This window comes from Scyliorhinus torazame, chromosome 5 (genome assembly GCF_047496885.1).
Source record: "Scyliorhinus torazame isolate Kashiwa2021f chromosome 5, sScyTor2.1, whole genome shotgun sequence".
NCBI classification, from domain to species: Eukaryota; Metazoa; Chordata; class Chondrichthyes; order Carcharhiniformes; family Scyliorhinidae; genus Scyliorhinus; species Scyliorhinus torazame.
This window is the reverse complement of record NC_092711.1, coordinates 185076739-185100435: the sequence shown is the minus strand read 5'-3', so window position 1 is coordinate 185100435 and position 23697 is coordinate 185076739. Positions and strand designations below refer to the sequence as shown.

Sequence of the window (23697 nt, the reverse complement as noted above, 5' to 3'; positions counted from 1 at the left end):
TTGTAAATACAGAAGAAAAGTACTCGTTCAAGACCTCTCCTATCTCTTCAGACTCAATACACAATCTCCCACTACTGTCCTTGATCGGACCTACCCTCGCTCTAGTCATTCTCATATTTCTCACATATGTGTAAAAGGCCTTGGGGTTTTCCTTGATCCTACCCGCCAAAGATTGTTCATGCCCTCTCTTAGCTCTCCTAATCCCTTTCTTCAGTTCCCTCCTGGCTATCTTGTATCCCTCCAATGCCCTGTCTGAACCTTGTTTCCTCAGCCTTACATTAGTCTCCTTTTTCCTCTTAACAAGACATTCAACCTCTCTTGTCAACCATGGTTCCCTCACTCGACCATCTCTTCCCTGCCTGACAGGGACATACATATCAAGGACACGTAGTACCTGTTCCTTGAACAAGTTCCACATTTCACTTGTGTCCTTCCCTGCCAGCCTATATTCCCAACTTATGCACTTCAATTCTTGTCTGACAACATTGTATTTACCCTTCCCCCAATTGTAAACCTTGCCCTGTTGCACGCACCTATCCCTCTCCATTACTAAAGTGAAAGTCACACAATTGTGGTCACTATCTCCAAAATGCACCCCCACTAACAAATCTATCACTTGCCCTGGTTCATTACCAAGTACTAAATCCAATATTGCCCCTCCTCTGGTCGGACAATCTACATACTGTGTTAGAAAAGCTTCCTGGACACACTGCACAAACACCACCCCATCCAAACTATTTGATCTAAAGAGTTTCCACTCAATATTTGGGAAGTTAAAGTCACCCATGACTACTACCCTGTGACTTCTGTACCTTTCCAAAATCTGTTTCCCAATCTGTTCCTCCACATCTATGCTACTATTGGGGGGCCTATAGAAAACTCCTAACAAGGTGACTGCTCCTTTCCTATTTCTGAATTCAACCCATACTACCTCATTAGGGTGATACTCCTCGAACTGCCTTTCTGCAGCTGTTATACTATCTCTAATTAACAATGCCACCCCCCCACCTCTTATACCACCCTCCCTATTCTTATTGAAACATCTATTACCAGGGACCTCCAACAACCATTTCTGCCCCTCTTCTATCCAAGTTTCCGTGATGGCCACCACATCGTAGTCCCAAGTACCGATCCATGCCTTAAGTTCACCCACCATATTCCTGATGCTTCTTGCGTTGAAGTATACACACTTCAACCCATCTCCGTGCCTGCAAGTACTCTCCTTTGTCAGTGTTCCCTTCCCCACTGCCTCATTCCACGCTTTGGCGTCCTGAATATCGGCTACCTTAGTTGCTGGACTACAAATCCGGTTCCCATTCCCCTGCCAAATTAGTTTAAACCCTCCTGAAGAGTACTAGAAAACCTCCCTCCCAGGATATTGGTGCCCCTCTGGTTCAGATGCAACCCGTCCTGCTTGTACAGGTCCCACCTTCCCCAGAATGCGCTCCAATTATCCAAATACCTGAAGCCCTCCCTCCTACACCATTCCTGCAGCCACGTGTTCAACTGCACTCTCTCCCTATTCCTAGCCTCGCTATCACGTGGCACCGGCAACAAACCAGAGATGACAACTCTGTCTGTCCTGGCTTTTAACTTCCAGCCTAACTCCCTAAACTTGTTTATTACCTCCACACCCCTTTTCCTACCTATGTCGTTGGTACCAATGTGCACCACGACTTCTGGCTGCTCCCCCTCCCCCTTAAGGATCCTGAAGACATGATCCGAGACATCCCTGACCCTGGCACCCGGGAGGCAACATACCTTCCGAGAGTCTCGCTCGCGACCACATAATCTCCTATCTATTCCCCTAACCATTGAATCTCCTACAACTATTGCTTTTCTATTCTTCCCCCCTTCCCATCTGAGCCCCAGAGCCAGACTCAGTGCCAGAGGCCTGGCCGCTAGGGCCTTCCCCCGGTAGGTCATCCCCCCCCCAACAGCATCCAAAACGGTATATTTGTTTTGAAGGGGAACGGCCACGAGGGATCCCTGCACTGTCTGCCTGTTTGTTTTTTTCCCCCTGACTGTAACCCAGCTATTCTTGTCCTGTACCTTGGGTGTGGTTACCTCCCTGTAACTCTTCTCAATCACCCCCTCTGCCTCCCGGATGATCCGAAGTTCATCCATCTTCAGCTCCAGTTCCCTAACACGGCCTTTGAGGAGCTGAAGTTGGGTGCACTTCCCGCAGGTATAGTCAGCGGGGACACCGGTGGTATCCCTCACCACCCACATCCTACAGGAGGAGCATGCAACTGGCCTAGCCTCCATCCCCTCTTACCTGACAGAATATAGCTGCCCTGTGGACTAACTAGATCTCCGCCCTCTGACTCTGCTCCCAGTCAGCTACACTTTCTGTAAACTCCTGGCTCTCTTTGCGGAAATGTCAGGAACAAAATGAAAGGAGCACCTAACTCCCTCCTCGCCTAACTCCCTCGGTCACCAAACTCTTACTATAGCACTCAAAATGCACCAAATTCAGCACTCAGTGCAAACAGTCCCTAATTTAGTACAGGACCAAAACAAGTGGGAGTGTTTCGTCGGCCCTCTTGAACAACGCGCGCATCTGCCCTTAACCTTGGGGAAAGAACCCACTAATGCGTGTTCTAGTCATGTGCATGCTATGCACTATTTTAAACTGGATCAAGTGTCTTGCACACGAGGAAGTAGAATTTACCGTATGTGGCGCCTTAGTCCACATGCACCCCCCCCCCCCAATCCCCCAATGCACTATCCTACTCTTCTCCCAATTTTTCTTTATGTCCCCCAAAGAAGCCCTCTCCCTCTCCATCAACTGCCTATAGATATCTGAGACCTGCCCTATCTCATCCAACACAGGACTTTATCCATTAGTGAGAGGGGCAGCAACCAAGGAAAATTAGAGACCTCCTTCCGAACAAAGGTCCTCATCTGTAAAAATCAGACCCATTTCCCCCCGGAAGCTGAAACCTTTCCACCAGTTCCTCCAGGCCCGCAAACCCTGCACAAATAAATTCCCAAATCTCTCTACCCCCTGCCGCTCCCAGACCTTGTAGGTGAGTTAAGTCCCACATATCGACACCCTGAACCACATCGACACCAGCTTAAAATTTTGCATAAACTTGTTCCAAACTCTTAACGAGGCTACCACCACTGGCTTCATAGAGTACCTGGCCTGTGAGACAGGAAGAGGAACCTTCACCAATGTGCTTAAACATGACCATGTACAGGAAGCTGCCTCCATCAGCCCCGAAACCGGCTTTTCCTCCATGACCCATTTCCGAACCTTCTCGATATTTGCCACTCAGTAGTAATTCATCAAATGAGGCAACACCAACCCCCTCCCCTGACTGCCTATTTCTTTGCAAAAACGCTCTCAGAAGCCGAGGTGTCTTGCCCGCCCACATGAAGTTTGATATCAGCTTGTTAATCTTCACAAAAAATATTGAGGTAGAAAGATTGGGAGACTCTGCAATATAAATGAGAAATTTCGAAGGACCACCATTTTCACTGCTTGAATCCTTCCCGCCAACGATAATGGGAGAGCGTTCCAACTTTCCAAATTCCGCTTCACCCCTTTTACCAGGCCGGCCAGATTCAGCTTGTGCAGCAATGCCCAATCATTAGCTATCTGTATTCGCAAATATCTAAAACTCAACCTGGCCAGCCAAAATGGCAAATTCTCAAACCCACACCCTGTCACTGAGGGTTCACCGGGAACACCTCACTCTTCCCACATTGAGTTTATAACCGGAAAAAGAGCCAAACTTAATACCTGCATAATCTTTCCACACTAGAGACAGGGGGCTGGATTGTCCAGTCGCCGGCACCGGAATCGGGTTCGGCGATCGGCCGGAGAATCACAGTTCCCGTCCAAATTGGGGGCGGTGTCGATTTTGCGATGCTCTGCCCCCTCCAAAGCGGCGTAATCTTTGAGTACACCACGGCGTCAGGACATTGCCTGAGGCCCTCCCTCCGAAGCTCCGCCTCCGGCCGGCAGAGTTCCCGACAGCGTTGGTCACGTGTGGTCTCAGGCGTGGACTCGGTCCAGCACTGCCACAGTCGGGGAGGGCCGATCCGCGGGCAAGGGGACTTTATTAGGGGCTGGGGGCACTGTGGGGGGGGTGTTGGTCCGAGGCGCACGAGCCGGCCAAAGCGGGGGCACATTTCGCGGGCTGGGTCCGTGAGTGGCATCCGTCATGTAGCATGGCTCTGCTGCTGCAGGCTGCCGCCGTGCGCATTTGAGGCCACGGACCCGACAATTCTCCGGGCCATATCGTTAGCTGGTGCCGGGTGCTCTACCCTGCCGGCATACTAGCCCCCAGCAACACGCGGAATCCGTGGTCGTTTTACGGCGTTTCTGGTGTGAAATGCTGCCGTACCCACGCTGGTGTGCGAACATAGCCTCAGAATAAGAGAATCCAGCCGAGGGTCTGTGACATACAACAGTAAGTCCTCTGCATACAGGGATATTCGATGCCTCATTCCTCCCTCTCCATAGACGACCTCGCTGTAATAGCCAGTGGCTCACTTGCCAACTCTAAAAGTGGGCACGCCTGCCTTGTTCCCCATGCAGTCGAAAGTACACCGAGTTTAATGCATTGGTACAAACGCTCGCAGTGGGAGCCTTATACAACAATCTGATCCATGTTATGAACCTAGGTCAAAACCCAAACCACCTCGGTATCTGAAAGTGATGCTCCCATTCTACCTGTCGAATGCTTTCTCTGAGTCCATGGAGATTATAACCTCTGGCTCCAAACCCGATGGGGCTGACATCACCACATTCAATCTTATATTGGTCAACAATTGTCAACCCATCCGATCCTCGGGTACTATAACCAGCAGACATTCCTCAAAGCGAGTTGAAAGCAGCTTTGCCAATAACTTTGCATCGGCATTCAACGGAGATATGGCCAGTATGACCCAAACTCCGCTGGATCCTTATTTTTCTTAAGGATTAGAGAGCCAGATGCCTGCGTCAATGTGGTCAGCAGCAGCCCCGGGATAATGAATCATTGAACAACCCCAGTAGATGTGGCCCCAGCAGTCGCCAGTATTTCACAAATTTCCACTGGGAATCTGGGCCAGGAGCCTTCCCAGACTGCATAGAACCAGTGCATCTCATAATTTCCTCCAGCCTGATTGGAGCCTCAAGCCGCTGCAATTTCTCCCTCTCCACCACCAGGAAATCCAGGAATTGTATCATATCGGGCAGTGTGGCAATGCAGTGGTTAGCACTGCTGCCTCACTTGGCCAAAGACTTAGGGCACTGTCCGTGTGGAGTTTGCACTTTGTCCTCATATCTGCGTTGGTGTTACCCCCCACAACCCAAAAAATGTGCAGGTTGGTGAATTGGCAGAAATTGGGAAAAAAAGAATTGGGTGCTCTAAATTTATTAAAGAAAAGAATTGTGTATCAGATCACAGCCTCCCTCTGTGGGCTCAGAATAGTACAACCCGCCGGTAAAAGATCTCAAACACTCCATTTACTCTTCCTGGATCAGATACCACTCCTCCCCACGGGTCCTTAATTTGCACTATTCTGCGAGAGGCTGCCTGTCATCTCAACTGGTGTACCTATAGAACATACAGTGCAGAAGGGGGCCATTCGGCCCATCGTGTCTGCACCAACCCACTTGAGCCCTCACTGCCACCGTATCCCAGTAACCCAATAACCCCTCCTAACCTTTTCGGTCACTAAGGGCAATTTATCATGGCCAATCCACCTAACCTGCACGTCTTTGGACTGTGGGAGAAAACCGGAGCACCTGGAGGAAACCCACGCAGACACTGGGAGAACGTGCAGACTCCGCACAGACAGTGACCCAGCGGGGAATCGAACCTCGGACCCTGGCGCTGTGAAGCCACAGTCCTATCCACTTGTGCTACCGTGCTGCCTATATAGGCTACCGGCCTTCTCCCCAAGCCCAGAGGATGCCTCTCATACATGGCGAAACTGGCCACCAGCCTTCCCTATCGATACAATTTGAACTCCAACTGGAGCTTCTTCCTTGAGCCGCACATTAGTACAGTGGTTAACACTGTTGCTTCACAGCGCCAGGGTCCCACGTTCGATTCCCGGCTTGCGTCACTGCCTGTGCGGAGTCTGCATGTTCTCCCTATGTCTGTGGTATATCCTCTGGGTGCTCCGGTTTCCTTCCACAAGTCCCGAAAGACGTGCTTGTTAGTTGAATTGGACATTCTGAATTCTCCCTCAGTGTACCCGAACAGGCACTGGCATGTGGCGACTAGGGGATTTTCACAGTAACTTCATTGCAGTGTTAATAAAAGCCAACTTTTGACACTAATACAGATCAGATTATTTATCTCCGTCAGTAACTCCTACAGGGTAGCCACGTATTGCTGGTCCACCACCAGAATAGCCTCTACCAGACTCTGAGTTTCTATCCTTCCTGCCTTATCCCTGTGAGCCTGAGTCGAGATCAGCTCCCCCATCACCGCCTTTAACCCCTCCCCATCACCGCCTTTAACCCCTCCCAGAATGTGGAAGGTGAGACCTCCTCCTTCATATTAAACTCCATGTACGTCCCCATAGCAGCGGCTATACTCACATGCTCCCTTATCCATCAACGATGCCACATCCAACCTCCACGGTGGTCGCTGGGTGCAACCCCTCTCCAACACAAGTCTAGATAGTGCGGAGCTTGGTCGGATATGACAATTGCCGAATATGCCGACCCTATCGCCCCAGGGAGCAGCACCTTACCCATTACAAAAAAGTCAATGTGGGAGTAAACCCAGTGCACGTGACAAAAAGGAGAATTCCTTCTCCCTCAGGTATCTAAATCTCCACGGACCTGCACGTTCCATCTGCTCCATAAACCTGAACAGTTCCATTTCTGTTGAACAACATTTTGGCTAGCAGGGTGACCCCCACCTGGGGAAAATGCAAGTTATAGTTTTTAAAATTCCACGCACAGTCCCCCTACCCAAGCCTGATTTTAATCTTGTACACCACAACAATCCATCCCCATACCCATTCCTCCATGCCCCCACTTTCCCACCCATTCCTCCATGCCCCCCACTTTCCCAACCATTCCCAACAATTGCTTTAAAACATCAAAAACCCGTACCCCAAATGCAGGGTAACAGATATTACAGAACTATATGAAATATAACCGGAAGATCCAGTGAAAACAAAACAAAATGCACATGCACCAATACTTTGAAATGTCCCCCAGTTCATGCTCTTTGATAATGTTGTTCACTTCCTCCAGTGTGTCGAAATAATGGTCTCTGCCCCACACGTGAACCACAGGCTGGCCTGGTACATCATTTTGAATTTCATCTTGCTACTAAAAAGAGCCAACCTGGCCTTATTAAACCCGGCCCTCCTTTTCACCAGTTCCGCTCCCAGGTCCTGGTAAATTTTCATGGTGTGGCCTTCCGACTTGCACTCTTGTGTCAACGTTCGCCCACCTCGGGATCGTTATTTTGTCTAAGTACCTGTGGAGTTCGACAATGATTGCCCTTGGCAGCTCCCCGGATCTGGGCTTCTTCCTCAACGACGATGAGCCCAGTCCACTTCAGGAGGGTGTGCAAAGACCCCCTCCCCCACCAGATGCCCGAACATCTTTGCCATATACCCTCTGGTCATCGCTCCTTCTCTGCCCTCGAGCAGCCCAATGATCATCCGGTTTTGTCACCTGGAGTGATGCTCTATTTTTTGCCCGTCCACCATCATCATCATCACCGCTGCTTCTGAGAAGGCAATCTAATCCTCATGATCTGAGACCATCTCCTCCAACTTCTGGATTGACAAATTCTGTGCTTCCAACCGTTGTTCCACCCTTTCTAGAGCTGCCTAAATCTGGCTTTTGCCAGATTGTCCATGACCGCCTCCCTCTGCCTATTAAACTCCCATCAGGATCTCTACCAACTTGTGGGTCATCCACTGAGTAGGCAATGATGCTACAGGTCCCTCCGCCATGTTTTTACCTTCTGCGCCACGCATGTCCCCTGAGTCTGAAGAGAGCGCTCTACTCGACATGCTCCTCGTTTGATAACCTTTGGACATTCCACACTGGAGGAGGAATCCAACTCTTCCAGTGGATCATTTTTTCACCTGCACAGCACCTTCTAAATGGGGAAAAAAGGGCCAAAAATCAAGTCCTCAAGCAGGAGCCAGCCACCTTATGTGCGAACTCTCGTTTCGTGGCCGCCACCGGAAGTCAGGAAACACTTTTAACTACTAACTTAGACCTCAATATCTTCTCTATCTCCAATAAGCAAATTCCATTACAGCCCAAAAGCCTCTTGTTAATAAAGTTATCAAACACAGGGATACTTGCTGTCCTCTGTGCAGAGATTTCTTGGGAGGGATTTTGTGGAGAGAACAAGACTTTCAGGAACAGCCAGCAAACCCTTCTGTGCCGTTGGACTTCAAATCCTATTTATCAACTGCTTGCTGCAGCCCAGGCTCTACCCATTAAGTACATAATTTCTTTTCCACTCAGATCTCATGATCAGCTTACCTGAATCTAAACCGAATGTCTCAAATTATCTAATCTTTCATAGAATCTTTTCAGAGAATTTACAGTGCAGAAGGAGGCCATTCGGCCCATCGAGTCTGCACCGGCTCTTGGAAAGAGCACCCTACCCAAGGTCAACACCGCCACCCTCCCGCCATAACCCAGTAACCCCACCCAACACTAAGGGCAATTTTGGACACTAAGGGCAATTTATCATGGCCAATCCACCTAGCCTGCACATCTTTGGACTGTGGGAGGAAACCGGAGCACCCGGAGGAAACCCACGCACACACGGGGAGGATGTGCAGACGCCGCACAGACCCTTCTTTCTTTAACAAGATTCCATTAGCACTCTATTGGGAATCAAATGAATGGTTAGAATCAATTATTATCTTTCTTTTACGACACTTATATTACATCTTTTGCAGACACACCGCCTGCCTGTAGGTTAAACCAGGATTTCAAAAAATATTCCTGCAAAAAATCTATCATACCATATATAACAATTGTCTATATTCATTCCAAAAGAAAGGCGATTGGTGAAGACAAAAGTAAGGCCCTTATATCAGAAGTGGGAAATTATAATGGGGAACAAAGAATTTGCTGACCAACTAAATACATACTTTAGTTTTTGCCTTCAGAAAGGAGGACATAAATCACTTACCAGAAATGTTGGAGAATTCAGGGTTTAGTGAGAGGGATGAACTGAAATAAAAAACAGTATTAGTAGGGAAATGGTGTTGGAGAAATTGATTGGGTTGAATGCCAATCTACTAGAATTCTTTGAGATGTATCCAGTAGAGTTGCTGAGCGGGAGCGAGTGGATGTTGTTTATCTAGACATTCAAAAGACTTTTGATAAGACCATAAGACATAGGAGCAGAATTAGGCCACTCCGCCCATCGAGTCTGCTCCGCCATTCATTCAATCATGGCTGATTTTCTCATCCCCATTCTCCTGCCTTCTCCACATAATCCCTGATCCCCTTATTAATCTAGAACCTATCTATCTCTGTCTTAAAGACACTCAGTGATTTGGCCTCCACAGCCTTCTGTGGCAAAGAGTTCCACAGATTCAGCACCCTCTGGCTGAAGAAATTCCTCCTCATCTCTGTTTAAAATGATCGTCCCTTTAGTTTGAGACTATGTCCTCTGCTTCTAGTTTTTCCCACATTTATTTAAATGATAAAATATTAAAACATGCTGCTGTGCAGAGAGACCTGGGTGTGCTAGTGCATGGGTCACAAAAAGTTGGTTTACAGGTGCAACAGGTGATTAAGAAGGCAAATGGAATTTTGTCCTTCATTGCTAGAGGGATGGAGTTTAAGACTAGGGAGGTTATGCTGCAATTCTTTAAGGTGTTAGTGAGGCCACACCTGGAGTATTGTGTTCAGTTTTGGTCTCCTTGCTTGAGAAAGGACGTACTGGCACTGGAGGGTGTGCAGAGGAGATTCACTAGGTTAATCCCAGAGCTGAAGGGGTGGGATTACGAGGAGAGGTTGAGTAGACTGGGACTGTACTCGTTGGAATTTAGAAGGATGAGGGGGGATCTTATAGAAACATATAAGATTATGAAGGGAATAGATAGGATAGATGCGGGCAGGTTGATTCCACTGGCGGGTGAAAGCAGAACTCGGGGGCATAGCCTCAAAATAAGGGGAAGTAGATTTAGGACTGAGTTTAGGAGGAACTTCTTCACCCAAAGGGTTGTGAATCTATGGAATTCCTTGCCCAGTGAAGCAGTAGAGGCTCCTTCATTAAATGTTTTTTAGACAAAGATAGATAGTTTTTTGAAGAATAAAGGGATTAAGGGTTATGGTGTTCGGGCCGGAAAGTGGAGCTGAGTCCACAAAAGATCAGCCATGATCTCATTGAATGGTGGAGCAGGCTCGAGGGGCCAGATGGCCTACTCCTGCTCCTAGTTCTTATGTTCTTATGTTCTAACTTCAGTGGTTGGATTTTGCAGTTAATCACACCCAGGACCATGTTCATTGGGGTTTGTTTCTGCTGACATTACTATACTCCAGCCCAGGAAAAGGGGCAAATATTCTGGGTGAAGTCAAATACATCAGCTTTGTATGAAACACAGTGTGTCTAGTCTTTCTGATATCTCCAACACATTACTCCCTTATGAAAGGCTCTCCCTCTCCTTTGTCTCCTCTGTCCTCGCCTCCCTTAATCCTTCCATCAATTCCTTTCTACGTAATTGTTTCTTTTTGCTGTTACTATGTTGCTCGCACGCTTGGACTTTGTATGTTGGAAGGATATGAGGTCAAATCCCATTGTTAAAACTTGAGGGCAGCAATCCAGCTAATACTCCCACAGAGCACTGAGGAAGCCCTGCACTGGTGGAGGTGCTGTCTTTGGTTTGAGATTTTAAACTGAGGTCCCCTCTGCCCTACCAAGTGGATATAGAAGACCCCATGGCATTATTTTAACAGAAAACAGGGACCCATTCCCTGTCCAATATTTATCCCTCAATCAACATCTCAAGAACAGGTTCTCTGTTCATTGCGATGTTGCTGTTTGTGAGAGTAGTTGCGTTTCTGACATTCCAACCGTGAATACACTTCAAAATGACTTCCTTATCTGGAAAGCACTTTGGAATTACGTGGTGATGAAAGGCGCTATATCCATGTGAGGATTTCTTTCTTTCTTAATCTCTGTCCCTGTTTATTGGTCCTCTACTCACGAAAATAGCTCCTTCCTATCCGCTCTATCTTGGTTCCTCATCATTTTATATACCTCACTCTTAGCCTCTTCTGTTCCACATAAAACAAACCCATCCTTTTTTTGAAATAAATTTAGAGTACCCAATTAGTTTTTTCTAATTAAGGGGCAATTTAATGTGGCCAATCCAGCTAACCTGCACGTCTTTAGGTTTTGGGTGTGAAACCCATGCAGACACAGGGAGAATGTGAAACTCCACACAGACAGTGGCCCGGGGCTGGGATCGAACCCGGGTCCTCAGTGCTGTAAGCAGCAGTGCTAACCACCATGCGGCTCAAAATAAACCCATCCCATCCATTGTCGACTCACAGCTCACTGTGATGTGAATAAAGTTCAGAGGAGTTCCCGAGTACTCTCCCCTAATCATCTAAAGTGGATTATTCTGATCTGGATCCTATTTGACATGGACCCGCTGCTTTTAGCCCCTCCAGAAGTGGGCATTCTAATTCTGTGACTCTGAGCAGTTCTGTTGGTTGAGAGCTTTTGGTGGAACTTGTCACTTTTAAAGTATCCTTATTCATTGTGAATTAGCCGCATCTACAAATTTATCACTCACACTCCCAGTTTTTATTCACAAAGCAGCAACTAATAATGACAAAGCGGATGGAGACAGACTCAGCTTGAGCAGTGACACTGCTGGAGGAATGGAGAGCTGGCGTACACCCAGGAAAGCAGCAAAGTTTAAAAACATTGGCGTTCAACGTGGGGCTCAAACCCACAACCGTGGGCAGCACGGTAGCATTGTGGATAGCACAATTGCTTCACAGCTCCAGGGTCCCAGGTTCGATTCCGGCTTGGGTCACTGTCTGTGCGGAGTCTGCACATCCTCCCCGTGTGTGCGTGGGTTTCCTCCGGGTACTCCGGTTTCCTCCCACAGTCCAAAGATGTGCAGGTTAGGTGGATTGGCCATGATAAATTGCCCTTAGTGTCCAATATTGCCCTTAGTGTTGGGTGGGGTTACTGGGTTATGGGGATAGGGTGGAGGTGTTGACCTTGGGTAGGGTACTCTTTCCAAGAGCCGGTGCAGACTCGATGGGCCGAATGGCCTCCTTCTGCACTGTAAATTCTATGATTAAGAATCTCATGCTCTACCCACTGAGCTAGCCAGAAACGCATGTATGCTGTGTCCATGTCTCATATCACAGTGAGATAACTGCCTGAATGCAATGGTAGCAACGAAAATTAACTCCTAGAAGCCCAAGTATCCAATACTTTCCACTCAATCATTAATAACATAATTACACTTCTTAGCTGTACCTCCTTACAATTATTGTGATCCATTTCCCTCAGGATTTGTATCTGGATTTAATATTTACCTGTTTTATATTTTCATTTTAAAATGAGATTCACTTCAATATCCAACGCAAATTGAATTTCAAACCTCACAGACAAACAGGTGGGAAACAAGTTCCTTGTGAACACAAATCCCATGGTGCTCATTTTCAGATGCATAACAGACAGCTTTTCAATCAAAGGAAGGAAGGAACTTCACAAGTTTTTGAAATTTGGTGCGACTTTTATTTGTGACTCACTCACTCAGGTATTGTGTTAAATACTGCTTGGAGGTTTAGTGACCGGGATATCCAAATTTGCAGATGATTCAATGTTGGGTCGGAGGGTGAACTGTGAGGAAGATGCAGAGATGCTTCGGCCGGATTTGGACAGGCTGAGTGAGTGGGCACATGCATGGCAAATGTAGTATAATGTGGATAGATGTGAGGTTACCTGCTCCAGTAGCAAAAATAGGAAGGCAGATTATTATTTGAATGGGTGTAAATTGAGAGAGATGGATACCCAGTGAGAACTTGGTGTCCTCGTGAATCCATTGTTAAAAGCATACAGGTGCAGCAGGCAGTAAAGAAGGCAAATAGTATGTTGGCCTTCATAGTGAGAGGATTTGAGTATAGGAACAGAGATGTTTTACTGCAATTGTGTCGGGCATTGGTGAGACCACACTTGTCGTACTGTGTGCAGTTTTGGTGTCCTTATCTGAGGAAGGATGTTCTTGCTATGGAGGGAGTGCAGCGAAGGTTTACCAGGCTGATTCCTGGGATGCAGGACTGTCATATGAGGAGAGATTAAGTTGGTTAGAATTATATTCATTGGAGTTTAGAAGAGTGAGAGGGGATCTCATAGAAACTTGCAAAATTCTAACCGGGTTAAACAGGGTAGATTCAGAAAAAATGTTCCAGATGGTGAAAGTATCCAGAACTAGAGGTCATAGTTTGAGGACAGGGTGTAAACATTTTAGGATTGAGATGAGGAGAAATTCCTTCACCCAGAGACTGGTGAATGTGGAATTCGCTACCACAGAAGGTCGTTGAGGCCAAAATGTTGTGTAATTTCAAGATATAACTCTTTGGGCAAAAGGGATCAAGGGATATGGGGGGGAAGGCGGGGTCAGAGTATTGAACTTGATGATCAGCCATGATCATAATGAATGGTGGAGGGGCGACCTGATAGAGGTCTACAACATTATGAGAAGCATGGATAGAGTCGATGGGCAGGAACTCTTTCCTAGGGTGGAGGGGTCAGTCACTAGGGAGCATAGGTTTAAGGTCCATGGGGCAAAGTTTGGAGGCAGGTGTTTTGCACAGAGGGTGGTGAGAGCCTGGAACATGCTGCTAAGGGAGGTTGTGGAAGCAGATACATTGAAGGCGTTCAAAAGGCATCTTGCCAAATACGTGGATAGGATGGGTATCGAGGGATATGGCACTCAAAAGTGGTGAGGGTTTTGGCCAAGGGTGGTATCATGACCGGTACAGGTTTGGAGGCCGAAGGGCCTGTTCCTCTGCTGTATTGTTCTTTGTTCTTTGAATGGTGGTATAGGCTTAAAGGGCTTAATGGCCACCTGCTTCTATTTTCTATGTTTCGATATAATCTACCTGCGTTTTCCTGAGCCTGTGCTCATGGTATTGGGAGGTTTGACCTGGGTTGGAGTATCTTGTGTCTCAGGGATGGGCAGTAAACTGCTGATTGAATCTGAAGTCGCTGCTTTCTGCTGGCAACGGATGATTGGATAGTGCGGGCTAAAATCCTGCTGCTCAGCTCTGTCTCACAGTGGAGTGGGCGAAGAGGAAATCATTGAGGGGTTATTTACAACTGATCCAAAAGCTGCGTAAGTGTCTGATGAGTTAGATGAAGGCACATGGGATGTCTCATTGTTTCACAAAGGCGGTTACTAATATGAGGACCCAGTGCATAATAGCAGAGCTGATAAAGTTTTATGGGTATTTTTTTGATTTAAATGTACAAAATTACATCACGGAACTGTGTGACAACAAATGCTGATGGGGAGAAAACAATGAAGGCTCTGTCACCTTTCAAACAGCAGGCGACTGCGCGGACCAATTGCACCACAGGCGCCAAGACGAGAATGGATCTTGCCACATTCATAACAGGGTTTCAGTGACTTAGAACTTCAAATTGCCACTACAAGAATGACAGTTGGTCTTCTACAACCAGTGCAGTATCCTTTTGAGACTTGTGTCTTGTCTGTTGCCTGGTAATGTGATTGCTCAGAAGTTGATATTAGGGTGAATTCCTGAAGTGCGGTTACGAGAACTCTTTCAATGTCTCAGATCAATTAATTCACTGATAACATCAGAGTCAATGGTCTAGCATCTTAAAGAAGGAAAAGGTGCCTTGACTGTCTCTGCTCAGTCGGGGGATTCACCTTTCATTTTCCCTTGATTCTGCTTCCCAAAGCGTTTCTACAGATTCACAAAGCTGGAGATTGGGTTTCCTGGTGTGGCTCCTTCTCTGTTTTCCCCACCTGCCAACTGGCAACATTTTCCAAAATTTCCTCTCAATCCTCCGCCTGGCATCATGTCCAGGGATGTCCAGTATCTCCTTTCTCATTTAATCACTCCAACCTCACATTCTGTCTTGAGACCATTTGTTCTTTCCTCCTCTCTCACTCCCTTTTTCTGACTCTATACTTGTTTGTAAAATCTTTAGTCTCTAAATTCTTCCAGTTTGGATAAAAAGTCAGGAACCTGAAACATTCACTCTTGTTTCCCTCTCCACAGAGGATGTTTGACCTGCTGAAAATTTCCAACATGCTGTGTTGTCAGATTTCCAACATCTTCAGTATCTTGTGCTCACTGTGGATTAGTTTTCTCTGACTAAACCTCACCTGATTAAGTAGATAAAGAGCAGAGGTTTTCACAAACGAGATCCGGTATCTGTCACAGAAACATAGATAAACTCAGCAGGTCTGGCAGCATCTGTGGGGAGAAAAACATTTTTTTTTTAATGCAGGGGCAGTTTAGTGTGGCCAATCCACCTACCCTGCCCATCTTGGAGTTGTGGGGGTGAGATCAATATAGACAAGCGGAGAATGTGCAAACTCCACATGCACAGTGACCCGGGACCAGGATTGGACCCGGATCCTTAGTGCCGTGAGGCAGCAGTGTTAAACACCATGCCACTGTGCTGCCCCGAGAGAGTTAACCTTTTGAGTCCATTTGACTCCGTCAGAGCTTAAGTGGGGGAGAAATGTGATGGATTGTATAGTTGGAGAGGGGCTGGAGGAGGGGGAGCAGAATAGAAGGTCAGAGATATGTTGGAGCTAAAGAGAGATTGACAAAGATCCCATACAGCCTGGTATGGCAACTACTCGGCCCAAGACTGTAAGAAACTACAGAGAGTTGTGAACATAGCCCAGTTCATCACGCAAAACCGCCTCCCATCCATTGACTCTGTCTACACCTCAGGCTGCCTTGGGGAAGTGGGCAGCATAATCAAAGACCCCTCCCACCCGGGTTATTCTCTCTTCCACTGGTCAGGAGATACAAATGTCTGAGAATAGGCACCAACAGATTCAAAAACAGCTTCTTCCTGCTTTTACCAGACTCCTGAATGACCCTCTTATGGACTGAACTGATCTCTCCACTCATCTTCTCTACTGAGTAGAATTACACTCCGTATGCTTCACCCAATGTCTGGATCTATGTATTTATATTGTGTATCTATTGTATGTTCTATGTTTTTTCATGTCTGGAACGATCTGTCCAGACTGTACCTCGGTACACGTGACAATGAACGCAAATCCAATCCATGATCACAAACTAAAGGGAGTGCCATAGGTGGTATTAAGGACTAAAGTAACTGCTGATCATAGCATAAAGATAAGATAGCATAATGTGTTATGAGGAGAATAAAGGTCAGTGTGCAGTGAAAGCAAAACTAGCTAGCAAGTAACGGATGGAACTCGGGGGGAGGGGGAGGAGTTGTGTTGGGGCAACAAAGTAAACAAATACAAGAAAAGTAAAAAGGGGTCAAGGTGGAGGGCAAAGTTCACGCCCCCAATTGGAAGATGAGGTCTTGCACCTGCAGTTTGTATTAGGTTTCACTGGAACTTTGCAGCAGGCCAAGGACATTGTGGGCATGAGATAAAAATTGTGAATTGAAGTGGCAAGTGATAGGTAGGTTGACTGATGCTTGTGGACTGAGCGTAGTTACACAGCAAAGTAGCCACCCGCTCTACAGTTAGTTCCCCCAATGTAAAGGAGACTCCATCGGGAGCAATTAATACAGTGGCCCAAATTGCTTCACCTGAGGCATTGGACAGTGAGGAGAGAGGATGTAAAGGGGTAGGTGTTGCACCTCCTGCAATTGCATGGGAAGGTGCATTGGGGAAGGGGAAGAATTGTTGGGGGTGATGTAAGAGTGGAGCAGGGTGTATTGGAACAAGTAGTGAGATAAAAATGTGTTTTGAGGTGGCATCATGCTGGAGTGGAAATGATGGAGGGATGATCCTTTGAATACAAAGACTGGTGGGATGAAAAGTGAGGAAATGATGGATCCTGCTATGGTTCTGGGAGAGAGGAGAAGGGGTGAGGGCAGAGCTGTGGTAGATGGGTTGGACACAGTTGACTGTCCTGTTAACTGCAGTGCAGGGGAATCGTCAGTTCAGAGAAAAGACAGGCATGTCCAAAGAGCTGTTTTAGAACTTGTCATCATCAGAATAGATGTGGCGGACAATCCTGGAGAACGGGATGGAGTGCTTACAGAATCGAAATTTGAGGAACTGCAGTTCAGGTAGCTGTGGGAGTCGATGGGTTCGAAATGAACAAATAACAAAGAAAAGTACAGCACAGGAACAGGCCCTTCGGCCTCCAAGCCTGTGTCGACCATGCTGCCCGTCTAAACTAAAATCTTCTACACTTCCGGGGTCCATATCCCTCTATTCCAATCCTATTCATGTATTTGTCAAGATGCCCCTTAAACGTCACTATCGTCCCTGCTTTCACCACCTCCTCCGGCAGCGAGTTCCAGGCACCCACTACCCTCTGTGTAAAAAAAAAAAAAAAAAAAAAAAAATTGCCTCGTGTATCTCCTCTAAACCTTGCCCCTTACACCTTAAACCTATGCCCCCTAGTAATTGACCCCTCTACCCTGGGAAAAAGCCTCTGACTATCCATTCTGTCTATGCCCCATATAATTTTGTAGACCTCTATCAGGTCACCCCTCAACCTTCTTCGTTCCAGTGAGAACAAACCAATTTTATTCAACCTCTCCTCATAGTTAATGCCCTCCATACCGGGCAACATGAACAGTGGGTGTCAGTCTATTGTCAGAAATTTGAGGAATAATACCAGCTAGGTTGGGTTAGGTTAACACAGTCGTTTAGATTATCTGGGGAGCTCCGACACAAGCTCCATGCAGACAAGGCTTTATTTCTTTTCAGGAAGATTCACAGGTAAGATTAGAATATTTTTATACCATCATTCTTCGCTTCTCATTTCAACATACTGGCTGATAAATAAAGTTTCAATTTGCAGATGGTATTTCAGCAAATAACTTGACATTGACAAAAGTTAATCCCAGGTAAGAATGTGTAATGCACAGAAATCAATTCATTTTAACCCCCATAATTGAGTTTAGGTTTGTCAGGGGATCCAGCATTAGTTTTGCGCAGTGGCAGTATTGTAGCCATTTAGGTTTAACTGAGGTGTGATTATTGTTTATTGAAAACTTTTATCAATACCCCACTTTGTTGACTTACCATAGAATCAACTTTAGCAATTTTTGGTTGTCTTTTTGGAGGTTGTTGACACATGAAAAAGATAGAAATGGATGATCAGGTGAATATTCAACAGGAAAGCAGCTGTCTCTGAAGGAGTTAATATTCTGTGTTATGGATGTGTTAATTAAATTTTATCATTGTCAGAATTCCTAAATACTGCTTAAAAATTCATGAAAATTGATTTTGTAGTTTTTGTATCACCAAATATTTCCAAACATTGTTGCATTTTCCTGGGTGAGGGGTTTAGTTGCAGCATTGCTAATTTCATTGATTAATGAACCTGTACCCTTGCATGTCATTGAATTTCATTTAGTCTCCATTTTCCAATCAGTAGTTAGACTCTCTTTATTCCTCCTAACCAATAGGGTGGCACGGTGGTTAGGAACCCAGGGACCCAGATTCAATTCTGGCCTTGGGTCACTGTCTGTATGGAGTTTGTACGTTCTCCTCGTGTCTGTGTGGGTTTTCTCGAGGTGCTCCAGTTTATTCCAACAGTCCATAGATGTCCGGGTTAGGTGGATTTGCCATTTTAAATTGTTCAGGGACTGTAGGTTAGGTTAGGGGTTACAGGGTTGGGGCGGGATGGATGGGGAAGTAGACATGGGTAGAGTGCTCATTCGAAGGGTCGGTGTGCACACTCGATGGGCCAAATGGCCTCCTTCTTCATGTAGGGATTCTATGATACTCTTTGACCAACTTAACTACAAGAAAAGAAAAGGAAATATATGCAGATGCCTGTGAAATCTGACACTAATAGGATTACAATGGATTGGTGCTTGATGGCTCGCGCAGACACGATGGGCCGAATATCCTCTTTGTGCAGTGAAACTCTAACTCCATGACTTAGTATTACTTCACTTTAGTTATTGTTCCACTGGAATTAATTGTTGGTAATTTTATCCACATATGAGTTCCTATTCTCTCCCATACCTAAGGCAGAGACTTCTGTCTGTTTGCAAAGCTAGTTATTCCCGGAAAAGGTAGTGAGTCTGTCGCCATGGGTTTACTAACTTGAGAGGCACCACTTCATATCAAGCATGTCTGACCAGGAGTCTATCCCAATCTTTCCACCAGACATTTCGTGTTTGGAAGGATTCACAATTGACACTGAACCTGTTTGACCACGTTAGGAACTCCCCTTCCTTGGCCATTAAGTCCTGGGTTGGGACTCAAACTCAGAGCTACCACTATCCATGACATTACAAAATCTCACATATGAATTAATGATAACTTGTTAGTTAGACAAATGTTCAGAGGGTCAAACAGTAACTGTTTCCATATCCATGCGTACAATTTATATTTCAAAATATGAAACATCTCTGTGATTAATGTGATCGCTTCTCAGCATTTTTGTTTATTCATTCATGAGATGTGTATGTCGCTTGCTGAGGAAACATTCATTGTGCATCCCCAATTGGCCTCGAGAAGATGGTGATGAGCTATTTTCTCAAACCGCTGCAGTCCACGTGGTATAATTACACCTATGGTGCTGTTTGGCTCTGATCCAATCTGGAATCCATTCACAGTTCAGAGATTGTTAGTTTGTATTTGGATATCAATGCTGCTCTCAGCCTGACGTTACAATGGCATTGGAATCTGCACATCTGCGGTCAGACTTACACCAACAGAGTGATCAGAAAGACCAGAAACAACCATCTAATCCAGGGGATGTGCCACACTGTCAGGGTGCCAGTGAAGGGGGTCGCAGAATGAAAGCTGTGTCCGGAACCTCTTCATGAAAATAATCTGATTTGGCTGCTGTGTTTCCTACATCACAACACTGAGGACACTTTAAAATGTCCTTCTTTGGCTGGAAAGTGCATTGTGGCATCCACTGGTTGGGAAAGCCACTATACAAATGCAAATCTGTCATCACTTAATTATCTTCAATTCCAGTCCTCTGGTTACTGATCCTCATCGGTGGAAACAGCATCTCCCTATATGCTTCACCAAACCACCAGTCCCCACTGCCCCTCCAAACCCATTATTTCAAACAGCACAACGAAATTCCGTTTAGTCTTCTTTGCTCTAAAGAGTACAATCTTGGTTTCTATCATCTCTCTATCAAACTGGATTTCCTCACCTCTGGACATGATGCAAGGTGGAGATTGGGGAAGGAACCAAACCAGAGAACTGAAATTTGTGAATCAACACTGCACACAGTACTCCAGCGGTGATCGCACCAGGACCCTATAAACTCTCAGATTTACATAATCTTATTTTTTTATTCTTCCAGGCAAAATGGACAATTTCTTATTTGTCAGAATTATTCTCCATTTGCCAGACCTCGCAATTCACCTATGTATGTCACATTGGTAACCACCTTAAGTCCTCTTCACAATTCACTTTCCTACTTATCTTTGTGCCATCAGCAAATTTCACAACCATACCTTCAGTCCTTTCATCCAAGTCATTTACATGAATTGTTGAGACCCCAGCACTGATCCCTGTGGCACACCATTGATCACATCCTACCAACCAGAAAATAACCAAATTATGCCTGCTCTTTCTTTCCTGTTAACTAGCCAATCTTCAATCCATGCCTATATGTTACCCCCTACACAATGAACTTAAATCACCAAAATTACATTTGTTGTGGTAACTTATCAAATTCCTTCTGGGAATCTAAGTACAGTACATCCACTGGCTCCCCTTTATCAACAGCTAATCCTTGAAAGAGCTTCAGAATGGCCTAACGAAAGAGAAAATGCTGGAAAATCTCAGCAGGTCTGGCAGCATCTGTAGGGAGAGAAAAGAGCTCACGTTTTGAGTCCGATGACTCTTTGTCAAAGCTGACTCTTTATTCAGAATGGCTTAATCTGTGCTCGAATCATTATCTGATTCTATGTTTACCTGACCCTGAGGTCATGGATTGCAAAGTCTTTTCTCGTTTAATCTCTCCTGACATCTACCCTATCAGAGACCTTTCCTGGTCTTGTGTTTCCTCCCTCCTGATTTATTTTGTTTAAAGCTCCTTACATTTCTAACCTTTCCCAGTTTTAATGAAAGATTATGGGGATGAAAGATTAGATTTGTTTCCCTGTGCAGGCTGCCTGACTTCCTGTGTTTTCCAGCACTTTCACTCCACTGTGGACATCTGATCGACTTTGGATGTCACTGAAAGGATTGTTAATTTGAATCCTTCAATCAGCGTTGGTCTAGGGGTGTGATCCTTGCTGTGGATTCCTGCCAGCAGTGAGATTGCGGGAGATCCCAGGTTCAATCCCAGACCAGCCCTTTGCTGTTGTTTACGATTGGCCATGTCGCAGGTTTTGTTCATTTCAGGATGTTGCCCCTACTGTAGTGAAGGAACGGCGATATATTTCCAAGTCAAGGTGGTGAGTGACTTGGAGGGGCTCCAGAGGGTGGGGTTCCCAGGTATCTGCTGCTCTTGTTCTTCTCGATGGTAGTGGCCGTGAGTTTGGAAGGTGCTGTTTAAGGTCCCCTTGTGAGTTACTGCAGTGCATCTTGTAGATGGTACACATGGCTGCCTCTGTCAGTGGTGGTAGGTTTGAATGTTTGTGGAAGGGGGAGCAATCAAGTGAGTTGCTTTGTCCTGAATGGTGTTGAGCTTCTTGAGTGTTGTTGGAGCTGCACTCATCCAGGCAAGTGGAGAGTATTCCATTACACTCGGACTTGTGCCTTGTAGATGGTGTACAGGCTTTTGGGGGTCATGAGGTGAGTTACTGAAGGATTACTAGCCTTTGACTTGCCCTGATAGCCACATATTAATATGGCTAGTCCAGTTCAGTTTCAGGTAAATGGTAACCCCCAGGATATTGATTGTGGGGGATCCAGCAGTGGTAATGCCATTGAATGTGAAGGGGTGGTGGTTCGATCCTCTCTTGTAGGAGATGGTTGTGTGACGCAAATGTAACTTGCCACTTGTCAGCCCAAGCCTGGATCTTGTCCAGGGCTTGCTGCATTTGGACATGGACTGCTTCATTATCTGAGGAGTCGCGAATGGTGCTGAACATGGTGCAGTCTTCTGCAAACATTCCCACTTCTGACCTTATGATGGAAGGGAGATCATTGATGAAGCAGCTGACGATGGTTGGGCCTAGAACACTACCCTGAGGAACTCCTGCAGTGAGGTCCTGGAGCTGAGATGATTAACCTTCAACCACCACAACCACCTTTTGTGCCAGGTATGATTCCAACCAGTGGAGAGTTTTCCCCCTGATTCCCATTGACTCCAGTATAGCTGGGGCTCCTTGATGTCATACTCGGTCAAATGCTGCCTTGATGTCAAGGGCAGTCACTCTCACTTCACCTCTGGCATTCAGATCTTTGTCATTGTTTGAACCAAGTTCTGTAATGAGGTCAGGAGCTGAGTGACTGTGGCGGAACCAAAACTGAGTGTCCATGAGGAGGTTAGTGCTGAGTAAATGCTGCTTGATTGCACTGTTGAGGACTCCTTCCATCACTTTGCTGGTGATGGAGAGCAGACTGATAGGGTGGTAATTGGCTGGTTGGATTTGCCTTTTTCTTGTGTACAGGACACACCTGGGCAATTTTCCACATTGCTAGTAGATATCAGTGTTGTAGCTGTACTGGAACAGCTTGGCTCGGGCTGCTGCCAGTTCTGGAGCACAAGTCTTCAGTACCATTGGCGGAATAGTCAGGGCCCATAGCCTTTCCAGTATCCAGTGCCTTCAGCCATTTCTTGATATCATGTGGAGTGAGTCATATTGGCTGAAGCCTGACATCTGTGATACTGGGGACCTCTGGAGGATCATCCATTCGGCGCTTCTGGCTTAAAATTGCTGCAAATGCCTCAGCCTTGTCTTTTGCACATAGTGCTGGGCTCCTCCATCATTGAGGATGGGGCTATTTGTGAAGCTTCCTCCTCCAGTGATTGTCTACCACCATTCACGGCTGGATGTGGCAGGACTACAGAGCTTAGATCTGATGCATTCGATTAGCTCGGTCTATTACTTGCTGCTTATCCTATTCGACACTCAAGTAGTCCTGTGTTGTCGTTTCACCAGGTTGACACCTCATTTTTTGCTTTGCCTGATGTTGCTCCTGGCCATCCTCTCCTGCACTCTTCATTGAACCAGGGTTGATCCCCTGGCTTGGTGGGGGATATGCTGGGCCATGAGGTTGTAGATTGTGCTTGAATACAATTCTGCTGCTGCTGATGGCCCACAGCACCTCATGGATGCCAGGTTTTGAGTTGCTCGATCTGTTCAAAGCCTATCCCATTCAGCACGCTAGTAGTTCCATACAACACGATGGAGGGTATTCTCAATGTGAAGATGGGACTATGTCTCCACAAGGACTGTGCGGTGGTCACTTATACCGATACTATCATGGACAGATGCATCTGTTGGCAGATTGGTGAGGATGAGGTCAAGTATGTTTTTCCCTCTTGCAGACAAACTCCTCCACTTTGCCTTGTGTGGTGAAATAATGTTCATTGTTTTGGTGGACTACCCACAATTTGGCTGGGTATAACATCCT

At 46.2% G+C, this 23697-nt stretch overlaps 1 protein-coding gene and 1 non-coding gene across 20 annotated transcripts in view; both read left to right on the top strand.

The window, feature by feature from the left end:
* LOC140420795 (uncharacterized) overlaps window positions 1–23697 on the top strand; it is a 243839-nt gene that overhangs the window by 81256 nt on the left and 138886 nt on the right. The window lies entirely within an intron of this gene.
* Window positions 18112–18252, top strand: LOC140422854 (U4 spliceosomal RNA). The gene has a single exon (XR_011947634.1). It is a non-coding gene; the product is annotated as a U4 spliceosomal RNA (small nuclear RNA).